The sequence below is a fragment of the Pan troglodytes genome, chromosome 12 (assembly GCF_028858775.2).
Source record: "Pan troglodytes isolate AG18354 chromosome 12, NHGRI_mPanTro3-v2.0_pri, whole genome shotgun sequence".
Classification (NCBI taxonomy): Eukaryota; Metazoa; Chordata; class Mammalia; order Primates; family Hominidae; genus Pan; species Pan troglodytes.
Window position 1 is genome coordinate 59922941 of NC_072410.2, and position 13321 is coordinate 59936261.

Sequence of the window (13321 nt, forward strand, 5' to 3'; positions counted from 1 at the left end):
GGCTCACTGCCTAGCAGTTAGCCCTGCTCCACAAGAAGCAGCTATTTAAAAAGAAGAGAAAAGAAAGGCACTAATATATCTGGACTGTAGAACATTACTGGCTTAGAGGGGGAGATCTCATGTTATAGTACCATCATTCTGTAGCTCACATAACTGGAAATACATGCCCTACTATTTAAATTGGCTTAGACAGCAGCATATGTAGTACTTTAATTAACTGTAGCAACTGACATACCTTAAAAGTAGATGCAGAGGTCTGAAATAATGAACTGTAAGTAGTACTTGTAAACCAATATTAATCCAAGTTTAACCTATATATAACAAAGTGTCTAATGTTGTATCTGGATGGCAAGAAGGCTGAGTATAACACAACTGTATTCAGAAATTCTGAAACACTTTACGAGCAAACTTCTAATTAATTAGCAATATGAAGAGAACAAGTATTGCTGCTGAGTGTTATTTTTTGGCCAGGATGGAAATTTATACATTAACATTAAAAATAACCCTGTTTTAAAGCAATCTCTAGATATCTAAACTACCATTATAAATATTACTAAATAACATTTGGGCAGTATTCTTGACTAAATTATATTGCTACACTTCCTTATTTTACTAATTTGTAAATATAAAACTATATATTATAATCATTCTATAAAGAAAACTTAAAGTGGCCTCTTACAGGTATTTAAAACATCATTAAAATTTTTCTCTTGGAAAGTTTAATCAAACTTTGTTACCTAACAAACTTGACATCATAACCTATTTTTTATTTTTAAAACTTTTAACGTCAGATATTTTTCACTCGATTACAGAATTTAAAACTTCATAATAACCATCTTTTAAAATGAAACTAAAATGTTCTTATATTATTCAAAAACGTATTTTCCAAAAATATTAGCAAAGTCTATGATTAAGTGGGATTTTAGATTTTAAAATGTAGCTAGTATATGCAGCACATGATCTGAAGCAGGGAATCACATGCATTGAACTTAAATGAATAATCCAGATATGGCTGCTGGCTGTTTTGGTCTTATTTTCTTTAAATACTATCAAATTATCTACCTCAGTAAAACTGATGTTTATCTTAAAAACCTTTCATTACAAATGGTTTTTTTCTTTAAAAAATTCAATTTTTCTAAAACTATTTGAAGAGGTATAAAAAGCAAACATTTAAAAGCATGTTATCACATACTTGTGCTACTTAAAGTTGGTATATAGAACCTCAGTCTGGGAGTGAAGAAAATGAATGAAAATGAATAGTTTACCACTCATTAGCAATATGACTTTGGGCTAGTTACCAGATGATATCTTAGTTTCCTTATCTGAAAATGAGCAAGGAGAATTTTATGATTTCTAAGTTTTCTTCTAGCTCTAAATTTCTGTGATTTGATTATTTTAATCCAGAAACCCACATCTACATTGGGAAACTAGGTTTTAAGGTTATGGAATAACATAATAGTGAGTTATAACTTAAAACAACAAAAATATTACAACACTAATTTGAAATAGATTAACTGCCTGAAAGCAATGCTTTCAAGATAAAACACAAGAGACAATAATTGAATAGGGTTGTACTCATTTAATAATGGTATAAACACTAACATCTACAAAACAGGATATTTCATTGATGGGTACCTCTTGTGGAAATAGTCAACTTGTCTGCAAAGCCAAAATCTATAAAGTAACAAGAGAATTACACAAAAATATTTTAGACCTTACTTTTCAAATGGAGTTCTGTTATACCGTGTATAACTTACATGTAGAAACTAAAATTATTTAAAATTAATGATTACTAAAGTTACAACACAACAAGTGTTTATAGGAATAGAGCCTTATTTCTTTTAATAATACATAATCCTTATATAAAGTAACACTATTTTCTGTAAAGCTGTGCAGTTCTCTAAATGTTTAATGTTTAAACATGCCACCAACAAGCATCTGACTAATAAAATGCAACTTCAAATAAAGGGAAACAATTTACTTCCTATTATTATCTGATACAGGTACTGCTGGAATTCAATTTCCTTTCAAATGCGTGCTTTTTTCAAAGAACATCCAATCACCCATACATTATTTAAAAAACAAAACAAAACAAACAACAAAAAACCTTTGTGTTAGAAATTGTCCCAGAACTGTATTTTGACGTTTTTAGCAACCTGACAAACCACTCTGTTTGCTTTCTTCTGCCAATACAAATCAAGCCAAGGACTAGTTTCTTCATTTATTTCATTCAATGTCACAAGACGACATTATGTCAGGGTAAAGGTCAATCATCAAGAATGCATGCTGCTGCTACAGTGGAAACATAAATATTCACCTGGGCTTTATTTCAAAGACTGGCTCACTGAAACTATTTAATAAGGCCTATAAAACTAGGAGGATGTGGGAAAACAATGTGTAAGAAACATTTTTCTCAACAAATTATATTCGCTGACATCATATAGCAAACTAAAGGTGCTACTTCAAAAACAAGTAAGTTTTAGGTAACTGGCATCAGAAAGGGGTTTTTCCTAGTTGTTTTAACAATCTCATGTTTTTTAAAATTTGCAGGAGTGCTACCCTGCAGGCATCTGTGACAGCATCACGAGGTTTCATATTTAGTGTGGGTGGTTGGATAAAATTGGACATTGATCAGTTTTGTGTGTGCTGAAAGGCACCAGGCTGGAACACTGTATTCAGCATTGGGTATGAGACTGCCAGTGCAGTGGGTTGGAAGATGTATGCATTGGCACTCAGTGTGGAACCAGGAGGCTTACTTAAAAGGTTACTGAAATCTTGACTTTGGCAGCTGTCATCTTTAAGTGATCATGAAGAGTTAAGAATTAAATCCAGAGCCAGACCTCTGAAGATCAGAGGTTGTGCACGTTTGAGGCACTAACCGTCCTTTATAACATTCTGTCCTCAGAAACAGAAAGCAAGGAGTAGGCCTTTTGGTGGGTGGGTGGGTGGAGAAGTGTTACATAGTTGAGAAAGTCACATTTTTAAAACACTCAGCTAAACTTAACTCTATCAACTTTCTAGGTGGCATTTAAATTAAAACGTCAGCAGATGTAATTACGTAAATAGATGAAGCAACTTTGTAATACTTTACCAAGTTAGGAATTCCAAGGTCTTTTTCTACTACATATATATATGTTTGTGTCTTCCTAATGTACATTCTGAACCCTTTGCCTCCAAAAACAATTTGAAATGGCTATGCAGTCTCATAGAGCACTCTTATTAATGGCAACAGCCAAAAGACTACTCCATACTATCTGTTCTTGATGACTGGGTATTATAAAGGGCCAGCAATATCTCAAACATGCACAACTTCTAGTCTCCATAGGTGTGACTCTGGATCTAAGGTTTAACTCTTCATGATCACTAAAAGAAGACAGCTGCCAAAGACAAGACATTTTCACAGGACATATGTTTTTCACAGTGACTCCTCTCATGTTCCCTACCACCAGTAAATCAAATATTTTTCCCACCAGAGCTAAAATATGGTAACACAGAATTATTCATGCACAGATGAGTGGTGTTTCATAGATTTGTGCTACAGCATCTAATACATCTAACAGGGTCACAGCATGCCTTCAACATCTGCAATTAGTAATGAAGGTACTGGAATGGTATGATCTATTAGGTGTAAATTAAATATAGGTTTCTGTTAAAGATCAAGCTTATTGGTAAACCTTCAGAAACAGGTAAGAAGAATATAAAAACAAAATTAAGTAAAATAATTTCTTAGTAATAACAGAAAATAATTGCTTTTCTTAAGTGAAAGGAGGCAAAAAAAAGCCTCTTATAAATTAGTATGATAAAGTTTAAAGGAAAAATATATAGTTAAACTGGAATTTCAAGCTTCTAGATTCCAGAAACAGGGTTATTTTAAGTTTCCTAATTTTCTAGAAAATAACAACAGGGTTTTTTTTTTTGGTACATAGGAAAAGTCCATAACATGAGTATTACTCAGAGTGACAGATTAATAGACATATGCAATACCCACCCCTCCACCTATACTATCAAAGTTTAGTTCTTTTAATTGGAAGAATTTGGTTTTAAGGGAAAAAACATCACAACACATACGAATTATGACTCCACTCCCTAGTGGGCAGAAGTTGGGTGATTTAAATAAGAGAAAACATACAAATATTTTATATTGGAATAGGAAAGACCACATAAACCTTTAAATATATAACATTTCATCAGCTAGCATATTTTTAAGCAATGTTAGAAAAAATTACAGAATTATTGTATAATTACAAAAACATCATTTGTCTATGAAAGAAAACAATTCTAAACCACTTAATTTAAAAGAGGCATTCTTTAAAAATCCCTTTTCCTGGCATTAAAAATAAACTGTCACTGAGAAAAAGAAAAAAATTCTCCCAAAGCCTTCTATCTAAAACACAATTCATATTTTGATGTAAAGAAACCATCCTACTCCATTCCCCCAAATCACAACCTTAAAGAGTTGCTACTTAAATATTAGCCAGTGCTCTGTGAACCATTTTATATTAAAATTGGATAGTTCTAAACATCACACATATAAAAAGTATTGTTTGACACAGTGCCATTTTGATGATAAATTGCAATCTATAGCTCAAATAATTCTACCCAGGGATTAACATTTCAGAGGCTGAGCCAGAGATTATGTGTGTGGATCTTGAATTTCATCATCTCCCTTTGGCACAATAGCTTATTCTTCCTTTTTTCATCTATTCTCTCATGAAGGGTCAGGAAAGCTTAGCCTTGCTATTGCATTCATTTCATCTCTACATTAACCAGATACCTTGCAGTCTTTAGTTCTTATGTGTTATTCCATTACAACTACTATGCTGCACTGTGCTATGGCTAATGAGGTTTGTACCAAATCAAAGGGTGCCATCAAGTGGTTATAATACTCTAAACAGCATTACACTAAATGACTATTCCAGATAGGCTTTCTTCAATATAGACAAACTTGCCACGCCTCTATGAAAGAACACATTAATGGAGCAAGGGGGTGGGGGGGGGCAGCGGTGCAGTGTGGGGTGGTGCAGGAGGGGCAACAGGAGTATCCATATTAATTGTTGTTTTGTATTTTCTATCCTCAGGGATTTCTTTTCCTGCATAGTATATTTATAAAATATAACTTTAGAACCATTGTTAAAATTAGTATTTATGCCAGCAGATTATCAAATGATATTTATTAAGTATAATTCAAGCACGGCAGCAGAACTGGGAACTAAACTTTATCAGTCAAAAATCATGACTATACTGATAGGAGCTTATTTCTGAAAATAAGCAATAATAGTGCACATACTTAAAGAAAGACAGCGTCTTGTCAGATTCATTTCCTATTGCTAATGAAAACTTGCAAGGCTATGAAATACAGCCAGTAATATTTGGTTTATGTCATACAGCCATGCCTGCGGTCTAAAAAGGAACATAGCAGTTAAAGTGAGAACGTATTTTCAGTTATTTAAAACTTTCAACAGTCTACTCAACAGGCTACAGGGGTCCCTTAGAGTTTTGAAGACAGGAATCAAGAACTGCTCTTAGAAAACACACAAGATAACATGCAATTCAAAATTGCCCACTCTGCAGAGCTGGCCAAACTGCTGCTGCCTGCAACTGTCCTGTACCAGGGAAACCTAACACATAGGCTTAAAGCATCTTCATAACTATATACTTAATTCTGCTGCAGAGAAAGCAAATTATCCAAGTTCAGAAATTAAACAAGATGTGAAAAATTAAATCATAAAAGCTAACTTAATCTTTAAAAGATTCAAGGTGCAGTACGAACACAGTAGCAAACTCCAGGCAAAACTAAAAATCTGTATGATGACATTGATATATTTTCTACATAGCTATTGCAGATTGCCTACAAAAATATTTCTCATCCCACATTTTCTTCTAGAGCCTTACCACTTCCCCATCAAGAGGTAGAGTCTAATTCCCCTCCCCTTTGAACCACGGCAGGTTTGTGATTGGCTTATAGCTAACATAAAATGATGAAGTAACACTATGTGGCAAGGCTAGGTCAAGAAGGTGATGCAACTTACACTGGAAGAGCTAGAATAGTCATTCTTGAAGTCTTTAGCTGCCATGAAAGTAGTCCAACTGCCTTGAAAAAAATCCACACTAACCCACTGAAAGAGAGGAAATGGAGAGGCCTTGATACCACATGAAATGCCAGGGTCCATCTCATGGGCTCCAGTCCTTCCTCCCCTCATGTTCTACCCCAACCACCCCTCAGACTACAACTGCATGAGAGATTTCAAAGCCAGAACTGCCCAGCCAAGCCCTAATATGACTATAATCTGATCTATTTAACTGAATCACAAGTGGCAGAAAATTATCAAGTTCCAGCAAGCATTGCTGCACTGCTTATAACAATGTTTAGTTGGTTACATACGGGAATGCAGTAGACAACTAATGCCCACAAAGCTGGAAATACAAAATGGAACAACACGCAGAAAGGACAGAAAAATGAGATCACTACCTCTGATGGATGAGGAAAGGATGATGTGGTTCAGAAAGAAAAAAAAAAGTTTCGTAAGTTTCATTTGGGCAAGGAGTTATATATGTCCTGGAAAAGACTGGAATGGTATTACAGTAGTTTACAGCATAAGCAGAAAGTTTAAAAATATTTTAGGGTAATCTACATAAAAACACTAGAAACCAATGTAAGAAAAAGTAGGTTGTATAAGAAAGGTGAAGGAGAATACAGGGCCTTAAAATATATATTTTAATAAGAAAAAGAAAATAAAATTTAAAGGAATCTCACTCGGAAAAAAATCACTGATATATCCAACTGCCTTCTGGATATCTTTCCCCCCCCACAACCCACTCCTACCAATTCTTCCTTTGTGTTCTCTATACTGAGTAAGAGCAAATTATCTAAACATTCAAACTAGAAATCTGGAAGTCACCCTACACTCTCTGACCTCCCTTAGCCCTTGAAATGAGTCACTAAGAAGTGATTCCACTACCTTCTACACACTTCTGAATCTTTTTCACCTCTTCTCTGTCTGCACCTGCTAAGGCCACTGTCCTAGTTCAGGCCCATGACATCTGTTACTTGGATAACTGAATCAATTGCCTATCTGATCTCAAGTCCTTCAGTTTTGCACATTTCAATTCATTCTCTATAGAAATATCTTTTTTAAACTGTGGGTTATGATCCATTAGTGGATGGTGAATTCATTTTAATGGGTTGCAAAGTCAGTTAAGCGGTTTGCAAACAGCATTCTAAAACATCAGAATAGAACAGAAAATACCACAGTACATCCCACAATACTTGTAAGAGTAAGACTTGTTTCAGTTGTTCACAGGTACATATATGTGTGTACTAGATCATAATATAAAATGTATTTCTTACAGCTACAGTAAAAAAAAGTTTGAAAGGTAAAAACTGATTATTTAAAAATACAAATCTGATCATATTATCACTCTGCTTAAAACTTTTCCATGCCTCCTGATAGCTTACTGGAATGATGAATCAGAATCATAGAGGGTCCAGTGGGCAAATCTATATGTTTTAATAGTCCAGAAGTGATTCTCATAGGCAGCCAAGTTTGGGATCCACAGGCTGCTAGGATAAAGTTCAAATTCCTTGGTATGGCACACAAGGCCATCCATAGTCTTACCCAAGATGAGTAAGGGCTCATGTTGATAGCTTCAACCCCTAGTACTCTCCTCACTTTGGGTATAAAGCTGTAACAATTTTATCTCTGTGCCTTTACCAAGGCTATTCCCTCTGTGCTTACCTCAGACCCCATTCTCTTCACACAATTATCTGGTGAGTGAACTTTTAAAAGTCTTTCAAGTTCATGTGGCAACTGCTCCATAAAGCCTTTCCCATGCCCCTGATAGATATGAGTACTCCTGGATGTCTTCAAGGGGCCTGCCACCTGCCTCTTTCGCATCCTCACTATATTTCGATGATTTGCTTACAGATCTGCCTCTCTGACTAGATTGAGAACTACATGCAGGTGAAACTTTGTCTTATTCATATCCCCAATGTTAGGAAGTAAATGTATATCCAATATCACAGTACCCAGGATAATGAAATCCAAAAAACAATCATTCTGTGACCCAAATTAAGTAGAACAATGGTCTCCTTTATAAAAAAATTCAATCTTTCTCTTCTTCAGTTTGAAAAGAAAAAATGTGACTTTGGAAAATATCAAAAGAGGTAGGAAACATATATTGTTAATTGCTTTGGCTGAAGAGATTTAATATAAAGTAAATACATCATGATTTTTAGTGATTTAATTAGGAGTTTTATATCCATTTCATGTCATTTGACCACTTTTCTAAATTTTTCCTAATTTTAAGGGTAAAGGGGAAATTCTTCAAAGTTATTAAGGCTGATTTATTTCTAAATTCATCCTGCCCCAGAGATCTGTGGAACTTTGAACTTGAAAGAGATGATTTAGGGTATCCGGCAGAGGAAATTTCTAAGCAGCAAAGCATTCAGGAGGAAGCAGAGCAAAACATTTGGAAAATTTACAGCCTGACAATGCGATAAAAAAGAAAACCCCATTTTCTGGGCAGAAATTCAAGCCAACTGCAGAAATTTGCATAAGTAATGAGGAGACTAATGTTAGTCACCAAGACAATGGGGAAAATGTCCCCAGTTCATGTCAGAGACCTTCACAGCAGCCCCTCCCATCACAGGCCAGGAGGCCTGGAAGGGAAAAATGGTTTCCTGAGCCAGGTCCAGGGCTCCCCTGCTGTGTGCAGCCTTGGGGCTCGGTGCCCTGTGTCTCAGCCACTTGAGCAAGGGCTAAAAGGGGCCAACATACAGCTTAAGCCATTGCTTCAGAGGGTGCAAGCCCCAAGCCTTGGCAGCTTCTATGTGGTGTTGGGCCTGTGAATGCACAGAAGTCAAGAATTCAGGATTAGAAACCTCCACCTAGATTTCAGAGGATGTATACAAAGGCCTGGATGTCCAGACAGAAGTTTGCTGCAGGGGCAGAGCCCTCATGGGGAAACTCTGCTAGGGCTGTGTGGAAGGGAAGTGTCAGGTTGGAGCCCCTACACAGAGTCTCCACTGGGGCACTGCCTAGTGGAGCTGTGAGAAGAGGTCCACCATCTTTCAGACTCCAGAATGGTAGATCCACTGAGAGGTTGCACTGTGCACCTGGAAAAGCCACAGACACTAAATGACAGCCCGTGAAAGCAGCCAGGAGGGGGGCTGTACCCTGCAGAGCCACAGAGGTGGAGCTGCCCAAGTCTGTGAGTGCCACCTCTTGCATCAGCGTGACCTAGCTGTGAGATATGGCATCAAAGGAGATCATTTTGGAACTTTAAGGTTTAATGACTGCCCTGTTGGATTTTGGACTTGCATATGGCCTGTATCCCCTTTGTTTTGGTCAATTTCTCCTATTAGGAATGGGTGTATTTACCCAACGCCCACACCCCCATTGTATCTGAGAAGTAACTAACTTGCTTTTAATTTTACAGGCTCATAGGTGGAAGGGACTTGCCTTGTCTCGGATAAAACTTTGGACTTAGACTTTTGGTTAATGCTGGAATGAGTTAAGACTTTGGGGGACTGTTGGGAAGGCATGATTTTGTTTTGAAAAGTGAGGACATGAGATATGGGAGGGGCCAGGGACTGAATGATATGGTTTGGCTGTGTCCCCACCCAAATCTTATCTTGAATTGTAATAATCTCCACACGTCAAGGGTAGGACCAGGTGGAGATAACTGAATTATGGGGGCAGTTTCCCCCATACTGTTCTTATGAGTTCTCAGGAGATCTGATGGTTTTACAAGGGGCTTACCCCCTTTGCTTGGCATTCATTCTGTCTCCTGCCACCCTGTGAAGAGGTGCCTTCCACTATGACTGTAAGTTTCCTGAGGCCTCCCCAGCCATACGGAACTGTGGGTCAATTAAACCTCTTTTCTTTATATTATAAATTACCCAGTCTCAGGTATGTCTTTATTAGCAGTGTGAGAACAAACCAATACAACTACTACTAGTTTTATCCGAGAAAAAAACTTACAATACAGAAAGATAGAAACTGTCAGATACCTCTAGGAATACACATAGCCATGTCTGAAAAGCTACACTTAAAACATTGTTGATAATTTCAGTCCATATTAACTGGTCTATCTCTAATCTCTACTGTACTTTTCAGCTATCATTATACATTTACCATAGTACATATCACCTTACTCTTGTCTCACACACGTATCCCTCAAACCAAAATTAATATCTGAGTGGAGGTGTTCTCTTGTATCCTCCATAGTAGTTAATATAGCACTAGGCTCTAAATCTAGTGCCTAGGACAATAAATGTTTGATGATTGAGTGAGTGAGTAAATGGTAAAATGCATGGGTTTCAGAGTTTGAAGACATGGGTTTGAGGCCAGGCTAAGCTGCTTTCTGTGTGTTCTTGGGCGAGTCACTTAATCTCACTGAGTAAAATTATAATAACATCCACTTTAGAAATGTTTCATAAAGATGAAATATCTCATTTTATTTGAAAATGCTTTGTTTTCTTTAACAAAACATATCAAGTATCATTTATGATTTATGAAGTTATTAACTGATCAGCTGATATAGCATATTTTTATTTTAAGAGGCAGGTGAAGCAAGATCTTAAAGTTAACATCACACTGGCCTAAGTAATTTTAGAAAGAAAAGTAACTTAACATATGGTTAAGTTATTATAACCCTAGAAAAATCAACCACTCTTTAAAAAGTGAAATATAAAAGAAAGTAATCTAGTGAACGACATGCTGTTGCACAAAGAAGCCTCTCTTGCCTCCAGACCTCTGCTCAAGCTGCTCCAGCCACCTGAAGCACCCTACAAATCCAATGCAGACAACTATCAAAAGTACTTAATCTCCTATCTGAAATCTCTCATTTGGATTTTAGGAAGGAAATACAATGCCTTTACCATATATATACTACAGCACACTCCCAGTGAAGTCTGAGGCAGTCTGACTAAATAATCAAACATATTATTTTTGCAGCAAAATGAATAAACATTTACACTAAGTGGAATAAATACCACAAATAGCTTCATTTTGGGTAAGGTCAGGTTTTGCCACCAAATGAATTTGAATCAAATTTCCAAAAAAATAAAAAATTATAAACATCTTAGGTAGAGATTTTGGATTTTGAAGTTACAGAAAAAGGATTGTAAAAACTTTATTTTTTAGGGTTTCAATTTATATATCACTTTCAATAGAAAGCCTCCCCTAACCCACCAAGACTGCATTAAGTACTCTTTATATGGGAACATAAAACATCCTAAACTTAATCTTCATAGTGGTTGCCTGTTTCCCCACTCCAGACTGTAGGATACTGGAAGTCAGAGACCACACCTTTTTCACCATTACACTCTCAGTATGTAGCAAGTATCTGTCACATGATATCTATTTATTAAATACTGGTTGGATAAATAAGCAATTATGAGTAATAAGTAATCCTGTGAATTTTTATACTATTGCAGTACTTGATCTGTAATGTATGATCAATGTCAATAAAGATGAATCTCCAAATACTGAACAGGGACAAAACTCAGAAAAACAGAACCAGAAAACAAGAACACTGTAATAGTATGAAAACAGTGCTCTGTTGCTAAAAAATGGAACTTTCCCTTAAAATGTGTTAGCTAGGACATTTCACAAATTAAACTGCTATGTGAAATAAATTATCTGGCATGTAATTTTTGTTCACTATTTTAACATAGAGTTTCTTGTATTACACAAAGATAAATACAGTACAGTTGACAGGCTCAAAGCATGCATGATCATTCTTAGGCATACCTCTTTTTTTAAGTGCAACAGAAGTTTCTCCATTATTTTATTTAAAGTTAAAGGATCATTTGAGAATAAAGGAGATGGGATTTTTCCTCTAGAAGCACAATCTGAAAAATTTCTGAATTAGAACAGCACATTAAATACTTAACATTAAGGGAAACTAAGGAGGAGAGATATATATATATGAAATTTCTCTGAAATGCAACCAAAGTAAAATTTAGTTAGCTAAAAATTTTTCATTTAACTCCTAGTCATATCTATTATACCCCGCCTAATTTACAGACAGCCAGTCATCATTCCCATAATCATATACAACAGAAAGTTGACAGGATAATTAAAAGACTAAAAAAGTCTGTCTGAACCATGAGCTTCCTACTGTTAATTCAGGAGTTTAATTCTGAGGGGGTTATAAGAGAAGCTTTGTTGCTTCTTATATAGTCAATTTTTTTTCTTTGTAGAAACAAGAATAATATCACTTTTTAAGAATCAAGATAATATTGAATGTGCAGCCTAACAGGTCAGAGAGATCATCTAAAAGGCAGTTAAGTTAAAAAAAAATTATTTGCTGGTAGGTCACCTTTTCTGACATGCCAGTAACTCTTAACCACGTTCTTAAGCTGATGATGTTCAAGTGGACTTCATTATTTATAGAAGAAATGATATAATATCTGAAATGTACTTTAAATCTGGTAAAGCAAACAATAGAAAAGTAGAAGAATTGATGAAATAAGTTTGAAAAAAATACTGAAGATTATTGAGCCGGGAGACGTGTACTTAGAGGTTTAGTATATTATTTCTTCTATTTTTGTGCATATTTGAAAAATAACCAAAAAAGTTAAGTTGAAACTAAAAATAAAACACTGGATCTTGATTAGATTTATCCAAATTGCTACATTTGTATGAAAGACAAGATGAGCAGAGGTCCTCTATACATTGCTTTCAAATTTCCGAAATATTTAGAAATCCAAAAGGGTTTAAGACTCTGGGACTGTAAGAAAAGAACATGGTTGAGAAGTTTATACCAAAAGAATGGCCTAAAAGAGATCTAACAATACAGGGATCTTTGATTTATCATTCAAATGTATTCTGGTTAGTGCTGTGTAGAACAATACTCTCTCAGCAAGTAGCCATAAGCACATGAATTTTCTTGCCATTCAGCAAGAGTGAGAGAATTCACTTTCTTCCTTGATGAAACTGCAGTCAATAGGGTAAGGAAAGGACTGGTTTCCCTCCACACAAAGTTGAATGAACTACAGGAAAAATAAAAGTTTACTGTATATATAAATAGTATATAATACTAACAAATACAGATAAATGGGCATTACTGACTAAACCATTCTTAATTATTGGATTAATAGAAGAACAAAAAGTGGAGTATGCTGCCTAGTGGAAATTTGATTAGGTTCAAGTAAGTTAACTGGGCCACATTTCCAGAGGGGGTGGAACATTAAATGGAATGCTATAAACAGGACTATACTAAGGTAAATGCTGCCGTACCCTAAAAAGGCTGAGCCATCTCTACTGATAGTTAGATTATAAACTGACTCCATGGTGGAAGAGGGGTACTGCTA

General features: G+C 35.7%; 1 protein-coding gene and 1 long non-coding RNA gene across 49 annotated transcripts in view; both read right to left on the minus strand.

Annotated features, from left to right (window-relative positions):
* EHBP1 (EH domain binding protein 1) overlaps positions 1–13321 on the minus strand; it is a 364085-nt gene that overhangs the window by 244952 nt on the left and 105812 nt on the right. The gene's annotated exons all lie outside the window — the stretch shown is intronic.
* LOC134807903 (uncharacterized) lies at positions 1565–6115 on the minus strand. Its single transcript, XR_010149492.1, has 2 exons — positions 6030–6115; positions 1565–1674 (listed from the first exon to the last, which is right to left on the minus strand). It is a non-coding gene; the product is annotated as an uncharacterized LOC134807903 (long non-coding RNA).